Source organism: Bidens hawaiensis, unplaced genomic scaffold, assembly GCF_021521415.1.
Source record: "Bidens hawaiensis isolate Kalapana, Puna unplaced genomic scaffold, B.hawaiensis_p1.1 tig00006781_1, whole genome shotgun sequence".
Taxonomy (NCBI): domain Eukaryota; kingdom Viridiplantae; phylum Streptophyta; class Magnoliopsida; order Asterales; family Asteraceae; genus Bidens; species Bidens hawaiensis.
This window is the reverse complement of record NW_027491463.1, coordinates 747912-764548: the sequence shown is the minus strand read 5'-3', so window position 1 is coordinate 764548 and position 16637 is coordinate 747912.

Below are 16637 nucleotides of genomic sequence, written 5' to 3'. Positions count from 1 at the left end.
AACCCAACCGCTCCTTCCTTTCACCACTTTCTTCCCTTCCAACACACACACACACACACACTCAAGAACACACACATTTTTTCTCAAGACCCGAATCCGAATCCGGGCTAAAGCAAGGAAGATCTTGGTGTTCGAGTATCTCAAACATCAAGAAAAGGTCCAGATCTTCGGGGTTATCCAGATCTGAACCGAACCCGGAGCAAAAAGGTAAGCTTCGGCCAAAGGGTTAAGTTCTATGGTTAGAATCGACATGCAAACCGATGTAATGATAGATCGTGTTGTGAAATGTAAGAAAAACATGAACTTGGTGAGTTTTAGCCTCACGGGTGTATTATAGAACAAAAAAAGGTGACGTATGGACTATGAGAAACACGGGTATACAAAGTTGGTACAACCTAAAACCCATAAAAAGAGTAGAATCGGGTCATAAGGAGGAAACAAGGAGAAAAAATGGCTTTAAAATGGTAAAAACGACGAAAGGCAGGAATTTCGCATCGCACAGCCATGCGAAGCGAAATCAATATTTTCGCATCGCACAGTCATGCGAAGCGAAAAAGTCATGCAAAGCGAAATTCCATGCGAAGCGAAAAAGTCATGCGAAGCGAAATTCCATTCCAGCTCGACCCCAGCCAGGGGCTCTGCCCCTTGAACCCTGCTAGGGGCTGCCGCCCTTAGACCTCGCTACCAGGGGCGCTGCCCCCGGACCCCCGTTAGTTGTGGGTTTCACTAACTTAGATGTAGGAAGTAGTAGTAATGGATAATTGACACGCGTAATGTGTTGTACAGTTAGCCGTGCGCAACTAAGGAAGGGCATTACCACTAACAGCGAGAGAAACCGACTCCAGGTGAGTTCTAGCCCCTATATTTGTTATGTTTCCGGGGCTGTATGCATACTCCTATGTTGTAGATAACACCCTTACTTGATTGGTAAGTGTATGATTGTGTATTGAATGTATTGTTACATAATGATTGTATGAACGAGTACGTATATATATTTATAACTAGAAGATATGTAAAGTATGCACGCATGATAAAGGTATGGTTATTCGGGACAGAAGGGACCAGACCCTTATAATATCTGTGATGTTAGGGACCAGACCCTTATAATATTTTTGATGTTTAAGATAGAATAGCTTATGGTATACCATAGGGTTTCATGAAAGAAAGTATGTAAGAACTTATGCATATATGTAAAGTATGTACGAAAGAAGTGATAGTAAATAAGGTATAAATACGTATCTCCGGACACGTATGAGTATGGTATGAATGTAATGTATGTTAATTGATTAACTAGAACTCACTCAGCGTAGCTGACTTTTAGTATGCACGCAGGTGAGTAGGATGAGGCATGTTGCTTGAGGTGGGACACGTGGCAAATGGATGGAGATTGGCATCGAAGACGGAAGATTCACGTGTCGTTTATGTTATTGTTTAAGACTTAATGCATTTTGTTAAGACAAGTACTTATGTTATGTAAGAATGTTTAATATTAAGTATTCTGCGAAAAGTTTTTAATTAATTCTGATTTTAGAACTGTGTTTATGAGTAAATCCAATACCAAAGTAGGGTTACCGGGGACGGGACCTTACAACCATTGAGAAAAAAAATACAGAACTTACCTCAGTTTGTTTTGGTGGAGGTGAAAGCCATGAAAGCATGCTTAAGATCCATCACCTGCTCCTCAGCTTCATTCTCCTCTTCATCAGCATCCATCTCAACAAAATTGGCAACTTCATTACTCAAACTCAATGCTGCCATCTGATCTTCCCAGGAGAAGTTCTGAACATAGTTACCAAATTCGCTCAAGTACCCGCGAATTGCAAATTGGATCGCGATGTACCCAATCGGAATTCGGCACGTTCCGCATCGCTCCAGTACGCGGCTCCAATCGATCAAAATGGGTGTTCCAAATCCAATTTCAATTCGATCCGATCGTTGTTGGTTCTACGAATTAGGTCCTGAAATTCAATTAAGGGGTACGATTATGGTGAATTAGGTCCAGAAATTCGAGTTCAATGGACATTTGTGGGGTTAAATGTTAAAAAAGTGTAACTGGAATAAGAAGAAGGAAGAAGATGGAAGGGAAAGAGTGACGGCTTGAACACCTGTTTAGTATTTTAAGGTTTTTGATAATTTAATATAAACATTCTTTTCATTTAGTCCCTGAAATTTATAAACTCTTATATTAAAGCTATTAAAAAGTATAAAATTAGTTTGTTAATATAGCAATTTACGTCCTATATTTTCAATACTTTATATTTGATCCTTAAACTAATAATTTTATGCATAAAAAGTATTAAATTAACATTATATATATATATATACAAATTATAAATAGGTACTTTTTTATTTGGATATATCGAACCGAACTACATGGTACACCATACCGGTTCGTACCGAAATGAGCCTACCCCTTCCGTACCGAATACGTTAGCCTTAGCGAATTGCGTACCCGAACCGCGTACCCATACCAGAGCGAACCAAGAATTAGGTAACTATGGTTCTGAACCACCAAACCTCGCTCACCCGTACTCAAACTAGTCACATTCTCTTCTCTTCCACCATTCACCGGAACCATTGCTCTTTCTCTATTTCCTTCTTTAGCCAGGTTTGTGCCATTCACGAGCAAAATGACCCAGCTCATGACAGTTGTAGCACCTTAGAGAAAATTTGTTGAAGCCCACTTTCTAATTTGCAGGCACATTCCAATTGTTCCTGCATGTTCTTTTGGTGAATTTCTTCGCCCTGAAAACAGCCATGGCTATTTGCCATGAAACATCCATCTCCTCCATATCGTTAGGATGTATTTGATCCAGCTCAGCAGCTACCACTGGTTGCACCTAGTCTCCAACAAGAAAAGCATTATAGCAGTTCATAAAACCTACCATTAGGGATATGTTCTCTTGAGTCTCCTTTGAAATAATGGGAATTTGAGTGTGAGACTGGCTGGAAGTGGCCATAGATGCTTGTGATTTCGGTGCAGTAGTTTGTTGCGGAAAGAAAACAAGAGTAGCTGGTGTAGAATGAGGAATGGATTGACTTTGTGAGGATCTAAACATGGAGAAGGTTTGTTGAGGCTGCTGTGGTTGAGGTTGTTGACTCTTGAATAGAGAGAAGTTTTCTTGAGAGACCAGTGCATTATTTGTCGGAGTGCCATAACCTGCAGTGTTGTAAGTACTAGCATGATTAATGGCACGTTGCTTGTCATCCATGTCACAAGCCTTGATGATTGCCATAACCTCCGACAGAGTCAGTCTGGACAGATCCTTGGTCTTCTTAATGACAGCCACATTCAAGTCCCAGCTCTGAGGTAGTGAGTTAACTAGCTTGTTGTTAATCTCGGCAGATGTGAGATTTATATTTGCATACCTAATCTCCGTGATCAGCGAGATGAACCGGTGAAGCTGTTTCTCCAAAGATTCTCCTAACACATGATTGAACATGTTAAATTGTTGTCTTAGGAGATCTTGCCTACTTCTCCTCATGTCCTCATTACCCTCAAACACTTTAATGAGATCCTCCCAGAGTCCTTTGGCAGAGTTCAACTCTCTAAATCCCAAGGCAATTTCAGGTGAAAGTGCCATGGTCAAGGTAGCTAAAGCCTTCTCATCTTCCTCAACAAGGTTAAAGTCAGCATTTGTATACAACTCAACTGGCTTTGTCTCAACTTCTTCGGAGCCTTCTCTTTTATAGGTAATAACCTAAGGACCTCTGATTATGCTTCCTCACATTTTCGCATCCTTCGCTTTCAAGTACTTTTCAAACCTAAACTTCCACTCAGCAAACCCGTCTGATGTCAGTAAACAAGGCACACGAGTAGTAGTTCCCATGATGGAATCAAACTCTTGATGGAGCGTTGTATTTGAGGACGACTGACACCTGATTGATCCATAGTATCCTTAACTGAAAACTTAATGGAAAGACCGAAAACTACAAATTTCGTCCGAGAACACAGAATGTTGACCGAGAACTGTCTACAGTATCCGAAGACACACGAAGCTGCCCGAGAACGATGAAATCACCCCGAGAACGATGAATTCACCCAGAAAACTTGTAAATCTTCCTGAAAACCTTGAATGCTGACCATGAATCTTGAAATCTTCCCGAGAACTTCAAAATCTACCAGAGAACTAAGGATAGTCAAGATATGGTAAATCTTGAATATTTAACTAAATCCCGAGAATGATGGGATTTAAATTAAATATGAGATATACCAAAATCTACTCCAAACAAAGCTTTCACCAGCCGAAGAACACAAAGAGCACCCTTCTTCGAGATTCAGAAACCTTCAACACAACAAACCTTCTTGGATCAACAACAGAATCCTTGATATCACCAATAACCGAGTCTAGAATAGGTCTATAGGCTCTGATACCAATTGTAAGTCCTGTGATGGATCTTTCAATGTGATATCAATATGCTCGATGATTAGGCAGAAACTAATCACCAAGCAGATTCCGTAAACAATCAAGAACATAAGCAAAAAGACACAAGGAGGCTTCAAAACACACGTATATTATACGTCGGGTGCTTAAGCCCTTAACAACTTACACGGTTAAATGATTACAATAAACGACCAACCCTAAACCGTTAACATATGTTCTATATATATTCTACCAACTAGACCCAAACCAACTAAAAGCCCACCGAGATCAACAGATCTCGGTTTACAAGCAAAAGCCCAAACTACCCAAAACTACAAGCATAAACCACAAACTACGACCCAACATGCACAAATTCGAGATGGAGGGCTGGTCTTGCTGCTGCCGATCGAAAGTGGTACAAGGGGAGGGGTTTAGGGTTTTTTTTATTATAATAATCTTACACTCTAGCCCCCGAACTTGTAAAGTGTAATAACTTGGAGCTAAAAGCTCTACAAGTAAAAAGAAACCTGGAGTGATATTGTGTTATGTCTTAGCTAAACAATTTCGCGCAAAAGCTTTCGAGACGATAAGAAATGAACGGGAGAACTTAAGGAATGAGAGGAACTTTAACGCTAACGACACGAGCATTAGCCATATCCTATCTCTACAAAGATAGAACCCTAACACAGTCAAGCACAGGTAGAGTTTAGAACATGAAAGGTAACGGTAAAATGCTAATAACGTTGATCCAGTGTTATTAATCGTTTACTTTACCTGCCCATCCTAAGCACCCCCTGAACCTAACCATATTAGCATCCCATCTAACACGTAAGAAAACATGAACATACGGAACCCTAAGGCTTATAAAGATGGTTAACAAATAAAATTACCTCTTGGCGTGCAGCTACTCGCGGTTGGCATTTCTAGTCCTTTCTTTAACGGTTCGAGTCCAAGCATCAAAGGATGCCCGAATCCCTCGAACCTTGGCTCTGATACCAACTTGTAAGACCCCGAATCCCGAGAATCCTACAGTTGGTGATCACATCCAAAATTTCACAAAAATTTAAAACCAAAGAAATTCATTTTATTAAAACCGCCCAGAGTAAATAGACGACGGAATAATAAGTATCAAAATTCCCAAACCGGGAAATAGTGCCAAACATTAAGAAGCGGAAAAAGTAAAGTATGAAAACCCCAAAACCAAGTATAAAATAAAATATTCCGTTTTATTTAGAAGGTCTCGATTAGGAATGCCTTCAACCGTCCAAGTAGACTCTATCACGTCCAAGCGGTAATCTCCAATCCTTAACCTGAACATAACACTAACATAAACACAAAGTCAACTTGAGCTGAGTGAGTTCAAGTTTTAAATAAGCAACATTTTAAAACATTTCAAGGGTTGAGGGTATAAAACAATATAGATAATAATAGGCAAATGGATAAATGATAAGTAAATATATGTATAATAACCAAATAATATAATCACGGTCGAACACGCGTACGACCTAAGCACATGATACGGGATTTTAGGAACCCGCTATAATGATGATAATGCCACACGAGCCTCCCCCACGGGATTTAAGAACCCGAGTAGTATAGTTTGGCCAGGCCAAAATCACCGTGCAAACAAATAACTAATTATAATGATGATTATGCTACACGAGCCAACCTCCCCATGGGATTTAAGAACCCGCCACGGGATTTAAGAACCCGAGTAGTATAGTTTGGCCAGGCCAAAATAACCATGCACACAAAGAACTAATTAATAATACCAATCGTAGGCCATAGAGTAACATATGCATATACATATATAAGTTTTCCCAAGATATTCAAAAATACAAGTAAGCCTACGCGAAATCATTTAAACAGTTTAACGAGTAAAACCAAGTAGGTGTGTATGCTAGCCCAAAACATGAAAAGAGTAAAATGGGCATCATGAACTCACCTGACACGAGCCACAAAAATACCAACGAGTTAGAGAACCTCTAAGCCAATCCACAAATCACAAGCCTGTCTGATTGCACACCAAGATTACTAACTAAACCGTACCGACTCGGTTATCCTACGAGGCGTTCTAACAAGACTTGATAGACCTAAAGCCTCAACCATACTAATACCAATTACATCAGCCCCCGAGGCCATGTGTTTACGAAAACCACCCTTAGTTTATTCCCGCGAAAAAGGATTTGCAAACTACACCCGGAAGTTGTTAATTGTATCGAATATGCGCGTTAAGGAGCTGTTTATAAACTTAGAAACCAACTCATCCCCGTGTGGACCAAATTTAGTATAATTATAGCGAAAGAGTCCACACGACACTACACGAGTTGAAAGGCTCAGCAATTCGCTTGTACAACGCATAAACTATCAATTAAACGCAAATTTGCGTTGTACCGACCCGCTTGAGCAACCGACAACCAATTCAGCCCCGTTAACATAAAAATTAAGTTTTTCAGAGACCTTATAACATATTCACAGACCATATAACATACCGAGGCTACACAAACGGAATTGGTTGTTAATATCCTCAAACAACGCGCTAAACGCAACAATCAACAAACTAGACAACCGAAATCCTAGTTTTCAATCTATCGACAATTGACTAATCAAACGAGCTTCAATGCTCACGATTTTAAAGTATAATACATATGACATACCTAGGAAGATGACGGAGCAAAAACCTTACTTTAAACAGCCCCGAAAAGTACACAATTGGACAGCCACCGGTTAAGCCTAAATCGAATGAATTGATCAATAACAAGTATAAGGAGCAGATTTTAGCATGCAAAGATGCATTTTATTACCTTGGAAAATCATAGGAATAAATTATGAAATTTTTACTAGAGTTTTATAAATTTCTTAGGCTTCTAAAAATATTTTTATTCTATTTTTCCAATTCACACAAAAATCATAAAAATTTCTCTAACACAGAAAGGTACGTGCAGCTATTTTCAGTGCGCAGCAAAAGTATTTTATTTGTTTAAAAATCATTACCAAACGAAATAAAACGTTTCCAATTGGGTTGTAATCTTAACTCAAAATATGAAGTTATAGAAGTTGAACCAACCAATTTGGACTTATCAAAAAGGAGTTATGGTGTCCGGAAGACAGACTAGAATCCGACTCCCAAATCATAAACACCATTCAAATCTCGTCCAAAAATTACAAATTATACCTTTCTAGAAACTATACTCAAAGTATAACATCATGAAAACAAGAATCGATCAAAAACAATAAATTTTTATCGAGTTATACACCAAACAATAAACGAGTACGACTCTGTCAGCAACTGTTTTAATCAAAACACCAACCCTAACATGTTCGAGAAAGGGTTTAAGGGTGAAAAAGAGTTATATTATGATAGAACTGACCTTGAATTAGACTCGGGAGATTGGAACATGGCTGGAGCTGCACAAAATTCGAGATGGGGGCTGGTCTTGCTGCTGCCGATCGGAAGTGGTACAAGGGGAGGGGTTTACGGTTTTTTTATTATAATAATCTTACACTCTAGCCCCCGAACTTGTAAAGTGTAATAACTTGGATGAAAGGTTAAATAATTTAACTTACGAGAATGACAAGGAGGTCCTCGAAGAATTCCGGATCAAACCCGATAAATATACAAACTCTACAACGTGCATGCCGTTAAACGAAATAGCCGGGTGCTATATACTAATCTAACACTTTAAGTTATAATAGGCGACATTTTGAGCAAAAGGATGGATAAACGGACTTTTAAAACGTATTACAAGGCTCTTACTTAGAAAGATGAAATCTCGGCTTTTAAACAAACATTTATAAACGATCGAACCGATTAACAAAATTTATGGGCGTTACAACGTTCTTTTGTATTTCAGGCCATTGATCGTTAAAGATGCTAAATTGAAAACTTTTACGAGCATAGAATGATATCTCGGGAAGACCGGAGCATAAATTTAAGTCTTGTGAAGTGTTAAAAGGATTCGGGAAGAGTTTGGATGAGAAACCAAAAGCCAATACTAAAACTGCACAAGACGGGTTCACAAAAAAGCGATCAAGAAGTAAAACGAGCATATCCTGGGTTAGATAATGAGATACGAGACCCATAATATATGAATTTTGGGTTTCTTGACGAGAGGAATCCAAATATGAAGTTATCTTGGTCCAACGCATATCTTGTCTAGCATCAAAATGGCGCCATTTCCGGGGAGTTAGTGCGCTTAGTGTTTTCGTGAATAATTGATTTCTTTTTTTAGTTTAGTTTAATTTAGTTGTTATTTTTATTTTTAGTGTTAGTTTATTTTCTTATTTTACGCGGGGTGTGTTGTTTTTGCAGGTAACAGGTTTATGCACACCCGATATTCAGGAAGAAATTCACCCCTGGTTTACGAGCTAGAGATTGAACGTGTAGCCCGACAGAACCGAGCTCAGATAAGAGAATCAGATATGGAAGGTCGGATGAGAATCAAAACCAAAACCCTAACCCAAACCAAAACCAAATCCACCTAATAACAAAAATCCACCCAACATTCAAAATCCACCCAACAATGACCAACTACCACCTATCCACACCAATCAACAACCACACAATTCAACCCGACAATCCAGAAACCGAAACCCCTTGACAGACCTAGGCCATCTACCCCACATAACACCCCCAATTGAAGAGTTTGTATTAACCAAGATGAGGATCATGTCAATATTCACACCGAAGACAAAGAAGAGGGGGATTAGAATGAATCAGATTAGGGGAATAATGGTAGTAATGAGGGTGACTGGAGAGTCAAACAGAATGATGGGTTTGAGCCAATAAATGAAGAGGATGCTGTTTGGGATGAAGAAGTGGAAGAACCGGTTAATTAGAGGGGTGGTGGTTAATGGATTTGGAATTTGGAGATTTCAGGCAGAGAGAAGACAGGGAATACCGGTTAATAGGGCGGTTTTGAAAATCCAAGGGGCCGGTGAAGGAATCATCTGGCCCTAGTTCAGGGAGTAAACAATCGATTCAGATCGGCTATATCAGATGGTGCATCACCCATTGTCCCACAGGTTCATATACCGGGAGAACGGACATTTAAGTCCCGACCATCCTACATTAATATAGTTCCTCACTTTCACGGGATGACTTAAGAAGACCCGTACTCACACATATCAGATTTTTCAGCCATTTGTGGGTCTATCGGTGATGGTACGTTTGATCAGGATGAAATTCGGTTACGGTTGTTCTAGTTTTCCCTAAAAGACAAAGCAAAACAATGGTTCAACTCGTTACCAATGCACTGTATTGAGAACTGGGTGAGATGTAGTAGGTTTTCCTTAACGAGTATTATTCGCATTCAAAGACAAGCAAAGCCCGGATCGAGATTCGAAACTTTTTATAGTTACAGGGTGAGCTATTTCATGAGGCGTTTACTAGGTTTAAATAAATGATTAGGAAATGCCTGCACCATCAGATTGAGTTGTGGGAACTGGTTAAGATTTTTGTTGACGGGTTGTCGTATGAGGATAGAAAGCATTTTAGGGCTTCGTCTAACTGGCAATTGTTGAACCAACCCAAAGAGGATGACTGGGAATTTGTAGAGTTTATGTGTGAAGATTCTAAGTTAGAAGCAACTACAGAACGAAGAAGAAAACAGGGGTCACCAGATCAGTAAAATCAGCCTCTAGTGAATCCGAGAGAATTGGAGAGTTGGAATGGGAACTGGCAGTTTATAGACGAGACAAAAAGAAGGAAATTGGTAAAGTTAGGTGAAATTTCCAGTATGTGAGGACTGTGGCGAGTTAGGGCACAAAGCAGAAAATTGCCCCATGTTTGATGAGGATGAGTATCCCGATGAGGAGGAGGTTAGTTACGCTTACAGGGATCCCAAGGGCCAAGGGTTTAATTCAAACACCTATGACCCGGGCCTAAGGAACCACCCAAACTTTAGATACAGGAATGTCACGGGTCAGTCAAACTAGAACTTTCAGGGGTCTAGTCAGAACCGACAGCAAAACAGTTACCGTCAGGGAGATCAGCAGGGCTATATAATCAGATGAACAATCGGGGTTATAACAGAGACAGAGTCTAGGGTAACAGTTCAGTGGGTAATTAGAATCAGGACCAGCAGAAAGGGTCCTCATGTAATTCAAACGAGTCTGCGCACTCGAAATTGGATGCTTTGCTAAAGCTAGTGATAGAAAATCAGAAAGACACTCAGAGACAGTTTGTGTTAAGAGATAAATCTTCAGAAGTGATGGCAAAGCAGACTGGTCAGCTAGCCTATGATATTACTAAAGCTTCCTAGTGACACCACAACCAACCCGCAACACTACTGCTCAAGCTCCAAGAAGGGAAACAATGTGCACATCAATACGGCAAGTCTTTTTACCTCATTTTGAAATTTCTAGTGTTGAAGTTGATTCACCACCACAGTTTGTTGAGGGGGTGATAGAAGATGTTAGTGATGAGAGTGATTGTGTCGGTCAAAATGAAACATTTTTCCAAAATGAATGGGAACTAAAAACAAATGAAATGTCTTTTTGTGAAAATTGCACTTGTGAAAAATGTTTAAATGGTAAATTGATCAACATGAGAGATGAGGAGGTGGAGAATAATACCACCCCAAGTAAACTCCAAGATCCGGGGGTACCGCTTTTATCAATTCAAATTGGGGAATTTAAAACTGATCGGGCACTTCTGGATCTTGGAGAATGTGTTAGTATCATGCCCGGTAGTTTATATGATCAGTATGAATTTGGTTTGTTAGAAAGGGTAAACACCACCGTGGTGTTGGCGGATCAAACTCATACACTCCCTTGGGGCTTGGTGACTAATGTAATGGTTCAAGTGGAGAAAATTTTCTACCCAGTTGATTTTCTGGTACTTGACTATGCTAAATGTGTGAATAATACACTACCTATAGTCATTTTGGGTAGGTTATTCCTTGCCACAACACATGCGGTGATTGATTGTGCTAAGGGAGTATTGGGAATTAAGTGTGGAAACCATGATAAATGGTTACTATTGTTTGAAAATGCTACCAACCTTTTTATTGACAAGTATGAATCCTTGAGCAAGGATCACACACAAGAGAAATGTTTTGTGATTGACAGAAATGAGCTAAAGGGTAGCATGGAGGTGAAATAACGGAATGAGATATTGCATGGAGTTAGAGATGGTGAGAAAGTAACAACAAGAAAGGGGAAAAAAGACAAAAAGAAAAGAGGTAAAGAAACCATCCGAATGTGATGCGAAATGGTGGCTGGCAATGTTTGGGCCGGATTATGGGGTGCCAAAAGGTTGGAAGCAACTTCTTGAGGAGGACGGTGCAAGTAATGAAATGGCTGCACGGGAACGGGCCAGCCGCCCACCTTGAATGAGTTAAAATTTTCAAAAGGGTCGTAATTGTATGCTTTGTATATTTTTAGTTTGCATTTTCTTTATATTGCTAATTGTATTTCAAGCGTACCATCAATAGAAAGCTAAGTGTGGGTGTACCGCATGGAAAAAGTTGTGATTTTGATGTGTGAGGTAAATTTTATGTTAGAAAACGAGGTTTCAGTTAAGCTACCGAGAGTGCTTTCGTGTTCTTTTTTTTGCTGTGGTTAATCGAGGTACGTGTGTATTTTGTTGTATTGGAACTTTGTGGGTGTACTTCACTATAAACCCTCATGATACCTCACTCGTCCATCTAGGCTACCGGGGGTTTAAAGGGCTTGTTACATATTCTAAATACAATAGTGATTCTCATGAAAGTGGGTTAGGTCTTTTAACATTTTAACTCACTTAACAAAATTTATTATGAAAGTTAACAAATTCAGCTTGGTTTCAATTAACACTTTCTTTTTTGCAAAATTCTTAAAAGACCTATGTCTTACACATGGTTAGAAGCTTGCTTCTATACATTTTGATATTTTGCATATTCAGTTTTAGTCTTTGGAGAAAATGAGTTTTCACGAGGGTTTGCGAGCCATTTTTTAGTATTGCCTTATCAGTCATATCAGGTGATTTCAGTTTCATAATCTATTTTGTTATTTTAGTTTACATGTTGAGAGTGTAACTATAGATTTTTGTGTTAAAACTATAACATTAGAGCCCGAGTTTTAAATTGTTAAACAGTCAATTTCAACCCCTCCCTCAAATGTTCATTAATTGTTTTAAATTTTAGCATTGATGACAATGTCAACCTCAAGTGTGGGGATGGGGGGAAATTAAAATTTTAGCCCAATAGTATATCGAAGAGTATTCAGAAACCAAAGTTATTAACTGTTGATTATTGCTATTAATGCCAAGTTAGAGGTTTTTTGTCATGGTTGGTTTTTCAGCTACTCGATAGTTTTCCTGACAATTTTTTTTCAAAAATGAGAAGTTGAAAATGGAATCGTTTAGACAGGGATAACGAGTCAATAGGACGGGTATACATGTTTCATATCGGTATCCCTTATTTCCAGACCTATTGTGAGATTAGCCCTTATACTTAATACACATATTATAATAGATATAAAACATGTCTTGTCATTGTTTTAGGGAAACCGATATGTTTTACAGAATTAGAACTTGCTTGTTATATACTTATCGAGATCTTAATACCACCACCTTAATTGAGTCACACTAGCAGGGACCGTTTGATAACCAGTGCCGTGTGTTAGCGATTGTGGATGCCAACGGTTTAGCTCGTTAATCAATCTTTACTTGACTTAGGATAATTAATCTGTTAGGTTGCATGAGAATACTGTTGATTGCTTACTTAGATTCCCGGTTGTGATTTGTCTTGTTGATTGCTTGAATCTTTGCTTAAGTTACTTGTTTAATATTAAAACCAAATCAATTGCTAGTGTGATCAGCACTGTTAATAGTTTGCTTCATAATGTTAGGAATTGGTTTCACATTACACCGACCACATGCATATGTGGCTGACCACACTCTCCTTGCGCACTAAGTGGCGTATGACAAACATTAGCAAGGTGGCTGATATGGTCTAAAATATGCATATTATTACATAAATATTTCTTACACTTTTAAATACTTTTGAGCCAGGTTTTATTGAATAATATTCTTAGTTGGCTCGTATGTGGGATTTTAAGGTTCTAATAGATAATGAGCTAAAATAAAGTATTTTTACTAAACATGAGACCAACGAGTATAATAATAATAATAATAATAATAATAATATAGTTGAATTATGTTTGGGTGCATTTGATGAGATGATAGAATATATTAATTCACAAACTTAATATATATATATATATATATATATATATATATATATATATATAATCTAAATGTTTTAATGATGGTTGATGGTCAGATAATATTAACGAGTAAATGAACAAGAGGGTTAAAGAATATATAGGCAAATTTGTTGATGGGTCATACTTGAAGAATTAAAAGAATAATAGCATACCGACATTACTCACTTTTGTATTTAATAAATAAAAGCCCATATGATAACAAAAACCTATGGAATAAAAAGAAGACTTGATGTCAATTAATGAGTGGAGAGTTTTTTGAACAGGAGGGCACACCATATTAAACCCTACGGCCATGGAGTGAAAGAGAGCTTTTTAGCCGTCAACAACAGGAGACTCCAAGGTTTACACATAGCTTTAAGAAGGCCTGGTCACCACAAGGAAGAGAGAACAAGTTTTATTGGTTCAACTAAAGAGCGTCCAGGTTCAACACCTACTCATCCAAACAATATTATTATTCGGTTTGAATTTGTTATTTTCATCATGAAGTCATTATTTGAACCTATTTATTTCTTTTGTTCTTAACTATGGTTGTTGGCTAAACCCATAAACCACCTAGGTTTATGATGAACTTTTGTTGATACTGGATTTTAGTTTGGACTTTGCTTTTGTTATGGTTTATGATTAAGTAAGAGGTTTCTTGTTTTTCATTCGATGCATATATGTGCTTAGGATTGTTTGGTGAATTTTATTGTTTCACGGTTTCCTTGGTGATTGTTTGGTGAATTTTCTTTACTATGCTTGAGATGGGGTAGGTGGATCTTAACTCTAAAGGTGTGAGACCCATAGGTTTTTGACATCACTTAAACTTAATTGCTAAATATGCTTCGGAGCTTGATAGGCTGATGGCTAGGTTTAAGTGGACAAAAATATCGGCAATCGCATTGCGTTTATTTGAGCATTAAGATATCCTATATGTTTTTAAAACCATATTTTCCGATTAGGATTCCATTGCAACTTTCTTTTTCAAGGACGATAAAGGTTTAAGTGTAGGGATATTTGATATGGTCTAACATATACATATTATTACATAAATATTTCTTACACTTTTAAATACTATTGAACCAGGTTTTATTAAATATTATTCTTAGTTGCCTCGTATGTGGGAGTTTAAGGTTCTAATTTATAATGAGCTAAAATAAAGTGTTTTTACTAAACTTCAGACCAACGAGTATAATAATAATAATAATAATAATAATAATAATAATAATAATATAGTTGAATTATGTTTGGGTGCATTTGATGAGATGATAGAATATATTAATTCATAAACTTAACACACACATATATATATATATATAATCTAATTGTTTTAATGATGATTGATAGTCAGATGATATTAACGAGTAAATGGACAAGAGGGTTAAAGAATATATGAACAAATTTGTTGATGGGCCATGCTTGAAGAAATAAAAGAAAAATAGCGTACCGACATGCCTCACTTTTGTATTTAATTAATAAAAGCCCATATGACAACCTAAACCTATGGAATAAAAGAAAACTTGATCTCAATTAATGAGTGTTGGGTTTTTGACCAGGAGGGCACTCCGTATTAAACCCTACGGCCGTGGAGTGAAAGAGAGCTTTTTAGTCGTCAACAACAGGAAATTCCAAGGTTTACACATAGCTTTAAGAAGGCCTGGTCACCGCAAGGAAGGGAGCACAAGTTTTATTGGTTGAATTAGAGAGCGTCCAGGTTCAACACCTACTCATCCAAACAATATTATTATTCGGTTTGAATTTATTACTTTCATCATGAAGTCATTATTTGAACCTATTTATTTTCTTTTGTTCTTGAGTATGGTTGTGGCTAAACCTCTAAACCACCTAGGTTTTTGATGAACTTTTGTTAGTATTGGATTTCAGTTTGGACTTTGCTTTTGTTATAGTTTATGATTAAGCAAGAGGTTTCTTGTTTTTCATTCGATGCATATGTGTGCTTAGGATTGTTGGGTGAATTTTATTGTTTCACAGTTTCCTTGGTGATTGTTTCATATAATAGGATTCAGTTTGGTCATCTATTGTGTGTTTTTTACTAGTTTATGGTTGATTTGCAATAAAACCATAGGAAAAATAATAATTAATCAAGTAGATCTAAGTGTGCTGCTAATCTAAATAGCTATAAGGTGGTAGATTATGTGATAGGTCTTGGTTGATAAATTTCTAGATTTAGTTCTCTGTAAGGAGTCCATCTAGGTTTGGTTTATTTGCCTTGTCTATCTAGTCGAGTGAATAATTTAAACTACCTTTGATTTCCGCGCTTTAAGGTAGGATTTTTTATAGAGGTATTTGTCATAAAATAATTAGCGACCTTAAGCGAGTCTAATTAAACTGGTGTTTTTAAGAACTTAATAGAAATCTGTAGGTGTCTTCTTTAGAAAGGTCAAAGGTCCTATTCGGGTTTTCTTTAAGTGACTATTTTATGATCCTGGTTCATAACATAGCATTTTCCAGCTATTTGATAATTGATACATTAGGGAATCTAGCCAGGTGGTTACTTGGCATTATTTGAATTAAATCCGAGTTTTAAGATAAGTCGTCTTTAGCTTTAATAATTAGTTTTAATATTAGTTTAATCATAGTTTTAATTAATTTAAAAATTAATATTTTAGTAAACCTAAAAATAATATAGATAAATAGTTGTGTCTGTAGTTGAGTCTAATTTAGTTAGTTTACGTAATTCAAAGAGTCTCGTGGGTTCGATATCCGGACTTACTTAGTTGTACTAGAGTCGACCGGTGCGCTTGCTAGTTAGTAGTTTTAGTTAAGTTAAGAGTCTAGAACTATTACTTAGTGTCTAAATTAGCGTTTATTTTGTTAATAAATTAATAACTACGTTTAGCACATCAAGTTTTTTGCACCATTGCCGGGGACTCTTGGCGGTTGCGTTCATTAGCTTTGATTAGACTTACTTGCTACATCCATGCTATTTGTTTTGTTTTTGTGTCATAGGATCCTACGTAGTTTTTATTTTATTTTTTTTCGTTTTGTGTTTATTCGAGTCTGTTTTAGTCATATGAGTTAGGTTAATATAGTTTAGTTTAATTTCTTTAAAAATTAGTATGG